The sequence below is a fragment of the Eschrichtius robustus genome, chromosome 16, assembly GCF_028021215.1.
Source record: "Eschrichtius robustus isolate mEscRob2 chromosome 16, mEscRob2.pri, whole genome shotgun sequence".
Taxonomy (NCBI): Eukaryota; Metazoa; Chordata; class Mammalia; order Artiodactyla; family Eschrichtiidae; genus Eschrichtius; species Eschrichtius robustus.
The window spans coordinates 82,544,541-82,557,764 of NC_090839.1; the positions used below are offsets into that span (position 1 = coordinate 82,544,541).

General features: G+C 47.8%; 1 long non-coding RNA gene across 1 annotated transcript in view; it reads right to left on the reverse strand.

The window, feature by feature from the left end:
* Window positions 1-13,224, reverse strand: part of LOC137750000 (uncharacterized) — a 308,698-nt gene that overhangs the window by 180,418 nt on the left and 115,056 nt on the right. The gene's annotated exons all lie outside the window — the stretch shown is intronic.

The window sequence follows — 13,224 nt, forward strand, 5'->3', positions numbered from 1 at the left end:
CTGTACAAATATATGCAAATGGGAATTCATATATATATATATACATACAGACTCACACACATACACATGCAACCACTTACCCACAGACTCGCATACACACACACATGCATATGCATACACACACATACATACACAAACATGCACGCACATATGCACATGCATACATGCACACACATATTCATATGAATATACATATACACACATATACACATGCAACCACTTACACACACAGATACACATACACACACATGCCTCTGCATATACACACAAACATACGTACATAAGCATGCACACATATACATACACATGTATGCATATATAGACGCATACACACATGCTCACACACACTTCCTGCTGCTCCCAGTGTCCTTGCTCACACCATCTTTCCAGCCTCAACTTATCCCACGGTGGACACTCAGCACCGAGTCTCCATCCATGCCGGAGCCTCCGTCATTTGTATCCTGATTCTCACCCTCTCCTCTACATTGCCTTAGTCTACCCTCAGTAAACACTACCCAAGTCATCCTGGTTCCAGGACTTGTTATCTTAGCACCTGAACCACATGGATGCCCCCGCTGGCCCCATTACCACAGACCCTATAGAGAGGAGGTCAAATCCTCGGAGCCCAAGTGGGAAGGAGATACTGGACAGCTTGGAATCCCAGCTGCAAAATCCCCCAGTGGTGGGAGAGCAGAGTGGAGAGAACACCCAACATTAAAGATTTCATTGATTGTACCTGCAGGGGCCTTGACTCTCTCCCAAGGCCGGGGGGAGACAAGATGCTCCAGGCAGACCTGGGTGACACCCTATGCCCCGTCTTCATGTTCTGTGACCTCAGAGCGAGGCCTCCCAGCCACTCCCAGGGAGGGGCACCTGCCCCCACCCCAGACCTCGGATCAGGTGACAGGCACCAGGAGGGGTGGGGAGGTGTTGACGAGCTCCCAGGCGCTTGGCCACATTTTCACTGCAGAACTGGGACAGGTGATGGAGAGGTGGGAAATGGCGCTGAACAGAGCATCGTTTCTAAAGCAAACCAGCAGTCTTCAAAAGATGGGAATCAGCAAGATTAATGAGGCCGATTACTGCCAGCTGCTTAAAGGAACTTGAAGGCTTTCGATGTCAGTACATTTATGATGACAGAGTAATTAGAGCTAATCAAGAAAAAATGAAGCTGAGAACACTGCAGTTGGTTCATACCGGCTGAGTCTCAAGGTGCCTCAGACCCTCTCCAGAGTCTCCAGAAATGCTCTCAGGGGAGCAGCCTACAGCCAGGGGCCCCCTCTATTTGCCCTCTGGAAATACCGGATCAACTGAGCAGGGACAGAGCTGTGGGTGAAGTCCCCTCAGGCTGGCTTGACCAACCCAACAAGTTTGATAGGATGCACTGAGGGGAAGGAGGTCCCGTTTAACCCAACATCAAGACTGTCTTGTCTAGGTGAAAACCAGTAACCATTTCAAAGAATTTCTCTTTCAACCAGACGTGTTGAGGACATACAAGGTTAGCTAAGAAAGAGAGCCCTCAGTCAGATTCTGTCCCACAAAGATTGACAGAAAAGCTGCATCCTCTTTGGACAGTGTATCCCAAGGCAAAAATGGATGCAGCAGCCTGCTACCTGCTATGGTCACATGACAAGCAGCTTTTCTAATGGGTGGGTGGGCCGTCGCGAACCACCAGCACCCCTTCACTCCAGCTTCCATCTCCAACCAGAGACACAGATTTGCAAGGAGGCCAGTGGGACTGGGCTGGGCTGGGGGTCTGGACTGCTCTACCCCAAAATTCAAAATGCAGAAAAGCAGATGGATTGACAGCTCAGTGAGGCTCATGACCCTTGGTTTGTCTGCCATCCTCTACCCTGATCTTCCCAGGGTCATTCGAGAAAGCTATTCCTTCGGCCTTTTTCCTAGACTGACATAGGGAACATTGACATAAGAAGATCAGGGGAGCCCTGGAGAGCTCCCAGACGCCCCGCCACCATTGGCTTTGTCATCCCCAAAACTTGCCACCAAGAACTGAACCCCTTACCCCAGCAGGGGAAACCCAGCCTCAACGCAAATCCCCCCAGGTATGGGGCAAGAGAACCAAAATTCTAACTCAATTGACTGCTACGCCCCATCCAGCCAACATGCAGTAAACCCAGCCCCTGGGTCCCGTCATGGCCTTCACCTCCCCACAACACAGGCTCGGGTGGACCAGGGGCAGGGTAGAGATCAGCGGGGCTGAAAGTGGGGCAGACTTTCATCACAATCGAAATAAAAACAAAGAGTAAACTCCAAAGACTGACCTCACCAGATGGAAGTAATATGCGCCTCTCAACCATTTAGTAACGGTCCACCTTTGTGCTCAGAGCTCTTTATGGCAAAAGCAGAGTGAAAAATAAACACAAGCTCATAAACGTAAAAGGCAGATTCTTTTCCAACAGGCTGAGGAAACCAAAGCACATGTGCTAATCCCACTGCTTGCCCTTACAAGCTGCTTCCGCGGGTGGCTCCCTCTGCCTCCCTGGGCCAATCACTCATCTGTAAAGTGCCAGAGCACATGATTTTAAGTGCCACCCACCACCATGAGTCCACGGCTCTGCACCCATCTCTGATTCTTAAGGACTTTCAGTTAAGTTGGAGTCACAGGGGGAAAAAAAAACCCTGCAAGAACCAATGGATATATTTCTTGGCTAAAAAGAACCATTTATTCTGGAAAATGAACTACATCCCTGATGTGGGCATTAAATCAAGCAGCATCCTGAAAGCATATGTTCAGGGCCACAAGAGGCATGTGAGTCCAATTAAAATATTTAAGCTCGTTTTCCTTCTTCAGAGAATCACAAGGTCTAACTACGTACATATGTCTGGCATTTTCTGAAGCTCATGATGAGGCCTTTGCATGAGTTGTTTGGAGTTTGAATTGTATTGGATCAATACCAGGTGTGGGTGGTGTAATGAAAAAAAATTTTTTTGGAAAAAAAATCTGGTGTGCTATTCTTTCCTTATGGTTTCTATGCCTTCTTTTTATTCCTTGAGCAATTTAAAGCATGTAGGACTTGTTCTGTAGTTTCCTTCAGCTTATTGCTCTGTTACTTCAAGTGTTCTTATTCTCATGATCAGAGTTGGCTTTACTAGGTATCAAGTTTGATGCTTTATCTGCATGGTACCAGGGTAGGCAACCAGGAATGCTATTGTATAAGGGGCTGCTGGGCTATCCAGGAGAATCATGAAGAGGCCCATGCATGAGGGTAACTACCTTAATGTTGATGATCCAGAGAATCCTATTTCTGAAGAGTGTCCTGAGTAAGGAGACCAAATTAATGTGTAAGAGAGTTAAAGACTGGATCTTCTGCCAGCTAACTAGTTCATTGTTGGCAGGAATATATCTGCTAAGGGACAGTCTGAGCTGCTGTAACAAAGAGACCCAAAGACACAATGGCCTCACCAACTTGGAATCATATTTATTTCTCACTTAACAATCCAGAGAAGTCATCCCAGGGCTAGGAGGGCAGCTCTGCCATCCCCAACATACCTTCCCAATCTGGGTCCAAAGTGGCTGCTTCAGCTCCTGCCATTACATCTGCCTCTTAGCCAGTAGGGTGGGAGAAGGAGCAAGGCAAGTTCATGCATATTTTTTTTTAAGATTATATGATAAAGACTGCTAACTATTCAAGAAAATCTGTGGTCCCTTCTTCGGTTGGTTATGGCCATGTGACCAAAAAAAAAAATCTCTGATAGAATGTAAGCAGGAGGGAGGATTCAGAAAGAGGACCTTAAGGACCATGTATAGAAATGACCTGCATTAATTCTGCCCCATTCCATTGGTGGGAGCTCAGTCACATGGCCCCACCTACCTGCAAGGTAGTGTGCCCTGTTTCTGTACCCTGCCACACCCTCTGCCTCTGTCACTCAAATGTCCCCTATGCAAAAGAAAAAGAACCAATGCTTGGGGTGCACATGCCATGAGTCAGTAGCTGGGTTAGGTCATTTGTAGACATTAGCTTCATTAATTCTGTACAGTAAGAATAATAGTTTCCACTTTGTAAATGAGGCTCAGAGAGCTTGAGAAATTTGTCCAAAGTCACACAGCTAAGCAGGGCTGTGATACAGCCCTTGCAATGTCTTCCACACCAGGATGTCTCCGGGTTCTTCCTACGCAAAGCACCTTTTTCTGGCACCACAGAAGGGGCTGCTTTGACCCTCCACATTGACTCTCACACTGTCTGATGGGGACTGGGACCAATGCTGATAACATAAAAGTACTCCCTTGAAAGATATTTGTTCTCCATATGAAGGCAGGAAAGTGATCCAGGAAGGGGTCCTGGGCTTTATGGGTCACTGCCTGCAGGGAACATTCCAGAACCCCTCAGGAGACTATGAACCTGGGCTTGTCATCACAAAGGCCTGGAAGGGAAGGGGACAGAGGCGAGGTGTGTTTACAACAGCAGGCTTATGGGGATGGAGATGGTGAGACTAGTCTCACCCACAGGTGCCCAAAACAATCCCTTCCTTGTCTTCCCCAGTCTACACACATGCAGACACGCCCCAACCTCTCTTGCCGGGCCCTGGGGCTACCATGGAACATTCCAAGAAGAGCATGCTGAATTTTTGGCTGTATGAATGGAACATCTCCTTGATTTTGAGAGGTGTGTGCCTTATTTTGGCATCACCTAAATGGTCCTCCCTGAAGCCCGGGATGAGAAAGCATGAAATGGGATCATTTATTCGGTCATTTTGTTAGGAGGTAGAATAGCACAGACTCTGGAGACAGACTGAGTTCAAAACTCAGCTCCACAACTTCCCAGATGTGAGACCTTAGGAAAACCAATTAACCTCACTGTGCCTTAGTTTCCTCATCGGTAAAATGCGGATAGTAGTCCCTACAAGTGCCAGGAGACACTTGGAAAATCCTGCATCTCACGCTTAGAGGCTCTTTGGCATGTGATACTTCTATTTTCTTCCTGGGAAGGCACAAACTTAAGGACATGCCCAGTGTCCCCAACCATGGTCTCCAAATCCTTGGACATTTTGCTCCAGAACATCATTTATCCTTGTTACACTGAGGAAAGGAAACGAAAGTATAAAATGCTTTGCATAATTCTTTCATCTTGCTCTTCAGCTTGAAAAATCACACACGCTTGCTACTTTGTTATATTCTTAGTAGAGAATAGATGAAGTCTTCCTCCTAGGGTTCCAAATGAGCAAGGAAAAGCTGTGACTGGGTGTCACCACTGCCAGTCATCTCAGATCAAAAGGCCCTCCTCCAGGAAGGCCAAGTCACGCCCACAGAGCCCACCGACAAAACTCTCTTTGTCTTCATCTCCCTCCACTATTCAGACTTTTGGGGGTAAATTTTTTCCCAGTAAAGGGCTGATAAACCAGACAGAGTATTACCTCTGTTCATAATATTATCTTGAATTAAAAAATGAAATAGACTCTTATAAATCCCTTTGGTCTCATAGCTATGTCTTAGTTCAGAATCTTTCACTCAGTGTGTTATTTAAAAAAAATCAAGACACCAGTTAGGGCCTGACAAAGTGGTGGGGCTTACCATACCTTTGGCCAGAATGTCCCAAACCCACCCCCCAAATGTGGTTGTAGGGATGAGTGGTCCAGGTAAAATGCTTGGAAGAGGGCTCAACAGTCAAGTACAAGATTCAGGATAGCAAGTGTGTCATTCAGTAAGTGCTATGTGCCCAGAGTCCCTGCCCTCAGGAGGTCATAGTTCAGATACCCCAAGGGGTTGGGGCCACGGAAAGAGGTCAGAGAACATTCCCCAGGGCCATGCCCCTGACGAGGAGAGGGAACCAAGCAGACAGAAGGATGCCAGGAGAGAGCACCCCAGGCGGACTCAGAGTGACTGTGCACTTGGGGGGAAGCAGGTGTTTCCAAAGAGCTAGAGCAGAGAGCCACGGCGGAAGTGACAAGTGGGGATGGGCCTGAGATGAGGTCCCCAAGCAATAAAGGAGAAACAATGGGAGCTTTTCAAGAAAATGGATGGGTAGGAATATTGGTGAAAGGGAAACTGGGACTGGAAAGAAAGAAGGGAGATACAGGAGCCGCAGAACTGGAGATGTTTTCTTTTAAGCAGCATTGGAAGAAGCCAAGGAACTTTCCTCCAAGCTGAGGTGGGGTGAGGGCAAAGGGAACATCCAGTGGGTCCTACTCTGTCCCGCTGGGCTCAGAATGTAGCAGCAAACTTGATCAACAGCAATAAAGACATCAGTTCTCACAAATAAAAGACGCCTGGGAGTTAGCAGTGCTAGATTTGGTGCAGTGGCTCAACCATATCATCAAAGACACAGGCTCCTTCTGTCTCCCTGCCCTGCCATCCCCAGGATGCTGTTGGCTTTGTGTCCTTGAGCTTGTCACCTCACAGTCACAAAAGAGCTGCTGATGCACCACACAACCGCATTTAAGGCAGAGAGATGAGAAAGGGCAGGAAAGGAGCCTGGGCCCTATAGGATCCTCTTTTATTAGAGGAAAACATCTTTCCCAGAAGCCCCAGCAACTTGCTTCATGTCTTATTGGCCAGAATTAGTCTCATGTCCACTCCTAGACCAATACTATGACTGATCTGGGGAAGTTGAGGTCCATTCTCTGGGTTGGGGGCAGGTTTACCTTCCCTCGGCTCATTGCTGCCTGCCTGAATGTGGAATAAAACTGGGACCTGTTAGCACAAAAGGAGAGGGTAGGAATGGCTGCGGAGTGGGCCACATCCTGGCATGGATTGTTCCTGCCTGGAGCTAGTGCTTCTACTCCCCAGGCAATGAGGGGATTAGAAGAGCCATCTCCAGGGAATCAGGAGGTGTCCCCAAAGAGATCGAAGGGGGCCAGAGTAGGGATGGGACTTGCCGGGGGATATTCATCAAGAGCCTGGCAGAGAACTCCCAGCCAGCTCAACCTCCCAAGACTACATTTGGTTTGGGGTTTTTTTTAATTTTTAATTGTGGTAAGATACACATAAAGTAAAATTTACCATCTTAACTATTTCTAAGTGTACAATTCAATAGGGTTAAGTACATTCTCAAAATGGTCTCAGTTTTTAAAAGGCCAAGAGGATTTTCTAGCAGATCCCAGCTAGACGTGTAAGGAAAATGGTGGATAAAAATCAAAAGCTTCTGCTTGGTGGTGGTTAAGATTGGTGCTAATTATGGTCTTAGGATGGGTGTTGATTATTCAGAAGGAGACAGCATGGTGCAGAGGCCAGAGCACGGGTTGGAGACAGACATCAAAAGGCCTGTGGTCTCTGGTCCCCATCTGGCCAATGCTCAGTTGCTCACAGCAGGGCCGGGGGAGAGAGACACGTTGCGAAAACACTGTCGTCTCTTGCTCTAGAGGTGGAACCAGCCTCTGGGCACAGCCAGACCCCTCCAGACATACTGTCTTGTCCACCAGCTGACAGCAATGCCTGAAACACCACGATTCAAGTTTCATGCATGGTGACACATTACACTGAGGCCAGCCATGCATGCCCTTGTGTGTTCCTAAAGCAAAAACCTTCTCTCCCAGAGAGTTTATCCTGTAGTGGGCTGTTAAGGCATAACTTCTTTTCTGCTCACACCACTTTCTGTATAATGCACCCCCTTCTGAGCTGAGCACGCAGTAGGCACACAGGAGAGACCTGTGGTTTTGTAAAGGAAAAAGGACCGGGCTGCGAGAATAGCAGAACACAAACAAAAGGCCTTTGCTGTCATCTCTCCCAGCTCAGATAAGCCTAACAAGTCTTATAGCTTCAGAAAAAGAAATCTTTAACCCAATTATGTCAAACCCCACTGGATACATTTGATCCGGGAAAAATATCATCTCTGGCAATCATAAAGAATATTAAGGTATTAGCAGCCGTCATTTTAGAATTGCATTGGAAGGGGAGCTGGAAATAATTGCACATCAGTTGCTCAAAAATCAGCAGAAAAAGAAATTTACATTAGTGTATAAATTATCCTCCCCAGCAATATAAATTAGGATTTTATACCTCTTAATGACAACAGCACGGGCCCTGGCTGTGCTAAGTAGAGATTTCTTGAAGGAAAGAGCGGCTGTGTTCTGAATCCAGCACCTGGGCCTCAGTGCTGAGCTGGGGAGCAGAAGTGATTTGAATCTGATGGTTACCCGACTGGAAGCCGGCCCTGCTGGAAGATTCTCCAGTCAGCAGAGCACCGGGGAGGTGGGCAAACCTGGAAGAGGCTCTGCAGTGAACAAAAGTAATTTGCTCTCTCTCCCCCAACAGCACATGTGGCCCTCCCCAATTATGCCTTGGAAACAGAAGGTTCTGGATTTACTTGGAAAGCTGTTATGTTATCAACACTTTGGTTAAGAACATTTGGTGGCTAGAGCTGCAATTCCTCAGCTTTGTGGCAGGAGAGACAAAGCAATTTAGAAGCATGGACCGTCTTTGCTGGAAGGACCAGCAGAAAACACCTAGAAACCCCTTATTGTCAGGAGGCCAAGGCCCAGGGCAGGGAGGGTGAGTGGATGGGGTACAGTGGGAAGAATGGAGGGCTTTTCCTGTGACAGGTGACAGAGCCAGAGCCAAGCTCACTCCACAGGGCAGATGGCCAGAGCATGAAAGGCAGCCTCTGGCTTCAGGGACAGAAGACCCAGGAGCTCAAATAATGGGGCCAGAATTCTATCATCTATCATCTATTACCTTTTCTCTTTCAGGTGTGTACGCCTCTGCGTGTTGCCTTCTTTCTCTCCTGTTATATAGTCTGACTTTTCCCATTCAGCCAAGCAAGATGATTGCCAAACAAAAAGAAAACCGAGACAAACGCACAAGCAGAGCTGTGGTCCCCTCTCTGCCTGAGGGCGGAACTCTGACTAGCTCGTCTTGGGGAAATGCCCAGCCCCTGGGCCAATCACTATGAAGAATGGATGGAATATTATGATTGGCTAGGCTTGGGTAACAGGTTCGCCAGTGCCGTATGGGTGGGCCTTGGTGGAGGTGGCAATGACGCATCTGTGATCCTACCAAAAACCACAGGGAAAGGGTGAGGAGCAGGTCTCCCAGAGGAAACAGGGGTGCTGGGCCCTCTAGAAAGTGGCTCTTTCAAAGGGCCTGAAGAAATCAGTGATGGAGCCAGAACCTGGCCCTCCATCCTCTCCCTGTGGTCCTGAGCATTTTCTCCCTGGCAGTATGCCCAGTGAGGGACCCTGGTTTGGGGCTGATCTAAGGAAGAGGAAGCCCCAGGATGCTCCACCTCTTGACTATTTAGACACCACAGTCCACGTACTACTCTGCAGGAGAGAGAAAATGGAGCACAGTGGGCCACGAAATACAGTCCCGGACTCAGGCAGACCTGGGCATCTATGATTTTAAACCATGCCCCAAGCACTCTGGATGCGCAGCCAGCATCAAAGGCTCTGGGCTAAGGCACTGGGGTCTCCTGAATGGCCCCATTCAAAGTTGCAAACAGGGTGAAGGAACAGAGAGGGATGTCAAAGCCACAACACACAAGCACGGGACACAAACATGTCTAGAGACTGGGATTGTGCAGTGTCATTTCCAATGGGGTCAGTATTACTAATGGGTTAAAATGAATCCCTAGAATAGCAGATTCCCAGCCTCTCCCAGGAAGAGGACGCTTGGTGGTGAATCCTGTTTCAGAGGCTCTGAGATGAGGAGGGGGGTCCAGTCAAGGTCATACCAAGGTTATGGGAATAGAACCCACATCTCTAGCCTCCCTCCCCTGTGCCTTTCCAGACACTCATCTACAAAAAGAGTGGAAGCAAAGTAACATCTGACCCTCTGCCCTGTCCTCATTTCCTTCCTGATTTAACCTGCAGTTTCCCTGCCCCTTCCCTGTGGGGCCTGAGGAACCTGGGGGAAGGGGTCCCTGAATCAGGGAATCAGAGCCAATAAAATCTGGGGCCATAACTACTTGTTTCTGCTGCATTGGGGTCTTACATCCCCAGCTGGATCAGAAACCCTTTGAGGAACCCAGGGTGATGGTGATATTGCGGGTATTACAGGGAAATGTGCCCCCCTGGGAAGCAAGAAGAAGCAGGGTTGGTGCCTGCTTTGCTGTTTACAGGCTGTGTGTGAGCATTCTAATCACTGAGAATTCTGGAGCCTCAGTCTTCCCCTCTGCAAAATGGGGATACTGGTACCCCCCTCCCAGGGCAGAGGTGAGGCATAAGGAGACTTGTACAAGGATCTAGGCCCTGAGCACATGGGAAGCCTCTTGCTTCCTGCCCTCCTGGAGGCTCAGGCCAACTCTTATCTTCTCTGTATCCCCCACGGGCCGAGAACCAGGCCCTGACTGACTGGTTGGTTAATTAATGTGGAGACAAGGTCTCTACGAGGACATTTTCTGATGGTAAAAGATCCCTGGAGAATGAAATGTTACATGTCACTTGTCAACAAGTCCCAGCACTTCTCAGTGAAATAAGCATCTGATTCTGGAAAAACTTAATTAAAACTGCTGTTGGCACTCAAGTGATTTACACCATCATTCCCAGCCTGCGCCTGGCGATTCCCTGGGGAGACACCAATTATCTCCTGGGGATGTTGTGAGATTCTCAAAATACTCTTCTAAACAATATGAATCTTTAATTCACTTTAACTATTAAAAAAAAAAAAGTGAAAAGGAAAGAAAAGCAAATCATGCAATACTTTTTCCAGAAAAATCTCCAAAGTTTGGAGCCAAGTGAAACCTAAAAGAAATGGGAGGTTCTTGCAAACAGGCACAGGATGATGGGTCAAACTCCAGTGTTCCCTGTTTCAGTGCTGGCTGAAGGCCCACTATGTGCTGATCACTGGGCAAAATCCCAGGCCTACTCTTTTCCCCTCTGACTTGAAAGGAAATGGACTTTGTAAACAGAGGTGGTCAGCCTCTTGGTTTCTCTGCCCCTAGCAGCAAAGCCTGGATTATCAGCTTCTTGCATGAGCCCAGAACTGGCAAATATCCTCAAGGAAATAGCAGCTAGAGATCATTAGCTCACCTCCCTGCCGTCTCCCCACTCCAAAGTCTTAGCCCCTCTGGTCCCTGTTGCTTCCACGGTTTTCTTGCCTTTAAACAGAAGCTTCTGTATTTTTTCTAACTTTTGTCATTGTTCTTAGCAAGACTGTTGACCTGCCCTTACTATTCCATCCTCCCCAGAAGTGCAGGTTCAAAATTATATATTTGTACCCATGAAATACAGGCCTGAGTTTGTAGGGAATAAATTCATTCATGCATTCATTCAACAAACATGTATTATGTGAGAGTTGATGTCTCTGAGCCAATCACTTTGTGGGAAAGAGGACGCCTCCCCATCAGAGAGTGAATGTTGGCCCTGAGTTGTTACAAAAGGCTGAGCATCCACCACTCTGGGCTGCTGTAGAATCGGACGTTCCACCTTCTTTCAGCTGTTAGGGTAGTATTTGGCTCTTTATGACCCTATTTCTTTTCTAATCTGCCTTCAAGGCTCTTTGTGACCTGTCTTCATCTGGAAAAATAAAGTGTTATGTAGGAATGGAAAATATCTGGCATATGTGTCACCTTACCCATTTCTGTACCCATGACAGGCATCACTAATCAATCATGAAAATTTTCTCTCTGAACTAAGATATGGCCTCAGAATCACATTCCTCACAGTGCTCCAGGTAGCCACTACCAATCGATTACAGAAAGCAAGCAAGACTAAATACTTTTGCCAGCCCTGGGTGAAAGAAATAGTCTTATCCCTCTCTATACCTTAAGGTTCTTCCCAGATTCCACACCTGACCTTGACTCCTGGCACCTGGTACTTGAACTTCAGTCCTCAGCTCAGTCTCCATCTGCTCTGACCTCCCACATGATTTACCCTACATCTGCAGACAGCCCACTGGATTTCAAACCTTCAGTTCACTTCAATCACTTGTTTCCCAGTCTTAGCCCATGTTCACCTGCCCTGGTGACAGTCTGCTTCTTGTAATCCTGGCCAAGCTCAGCGCCAGCTTCTCACCCTTTATCCAGAGCCCCTCCACCATCTTCCTAACAGCCTGGGTACCACTCGACTCAATGCACTGCCTTGAAGATTATGTTATAAGCCGGGGCTTCAGACTGGCTGCGTTTGAACCACGGATCAGGAGGCCTGACTTCTAGGCCCAGCTTTGCCTGTAGCCAGGGGACCTCAGATGAGCACTGTCCCTTTCCAAGCCTGTTTATCTTCATGGGGAAATTGAAAGGTTTGAACTACAGTCAGGATAACATGCTGCCCCCTCCTATTTCCAAGTCCATGGCAGACATTGCTAATCAGTCTTGAGACTCTTTCCTACTGAGTTCAGAGCCACTAACCCAGAGCTCCAGGAAACCACTCCAAACAGCTGGAGTAAGCCCACAGGAGAAAATTTATTTGCCATCCCTGTGCTATTAATACCCTAATCGTTTGTCCTGCAGCAGCCCTTTGAAACTTTCTCCAGCCTCTCTAAACTCTCAGTTCTAGCCATTCCATGTGTGGGAGGCCGAATAATGGTCCTACAAAGATGCCCCATCCTAATCCCCAGAGCCTATGAAAATGTCACCTTACATGGCAAACGGGACTTTGCAGGTGTGATTAAGTTAAGGATCTTGCAATGGGGGATTATCCTGGATAATCCAGTGGGTCCAGTGTAATCACAGTGTCATTATAAGAGGGAGGCAAGAAGAACAGAGTCAGAGAGAGAGAAGATGTAAGGACAGAACAAAGATCAGAAAGGAGAGAGAATGTTTCATGGCTGTGAAGATGGAAGAAGCAGCCACAAGCCAAGGAATGGAGGTGGCCTCTAGAAGCTAGAAAAGGCAAGAAAATTTCAGGGAAGCCTCCAAAAGGAATGCAGCCCTGCCCACAGCTTGACTTTAGACTTCTGACCTCCAGAATGGCAAGAGAACAAATCTGTGTTATTTTAAGCCACTAAGTTTGTGGCACTTTGTTACAGCAGCCACAGGAAACTAATCCAGCATCCCTACTGCCAGCTCTCCATCTCTGGATCTCTGGGCTGTGACCCTGCCTTCCCTCCACCAGGCCCCAGTGCATCTGTCTGGAGAGCACGTGTTCTCTCGCCTTGTTCCATAGTTATCCAGGTTTGTGCTTTGCCATGACTACTAGCAGACTGTAAACCCCACAGGGGAAGAGCTGTGTCTTACACCCTCGTGCATCCGCGGTGCCCGGCAGCGGAAGAAACCCACAGAGACTGGCTTTGAACATATCTGGGTTTGAGTCCTGGCTCTGCCCCTTACTAACTGTGTCACTTTGGAGATTCTGCCTCCTCATCTGCAAAATGGGTGAAGGAACAGTATCCAC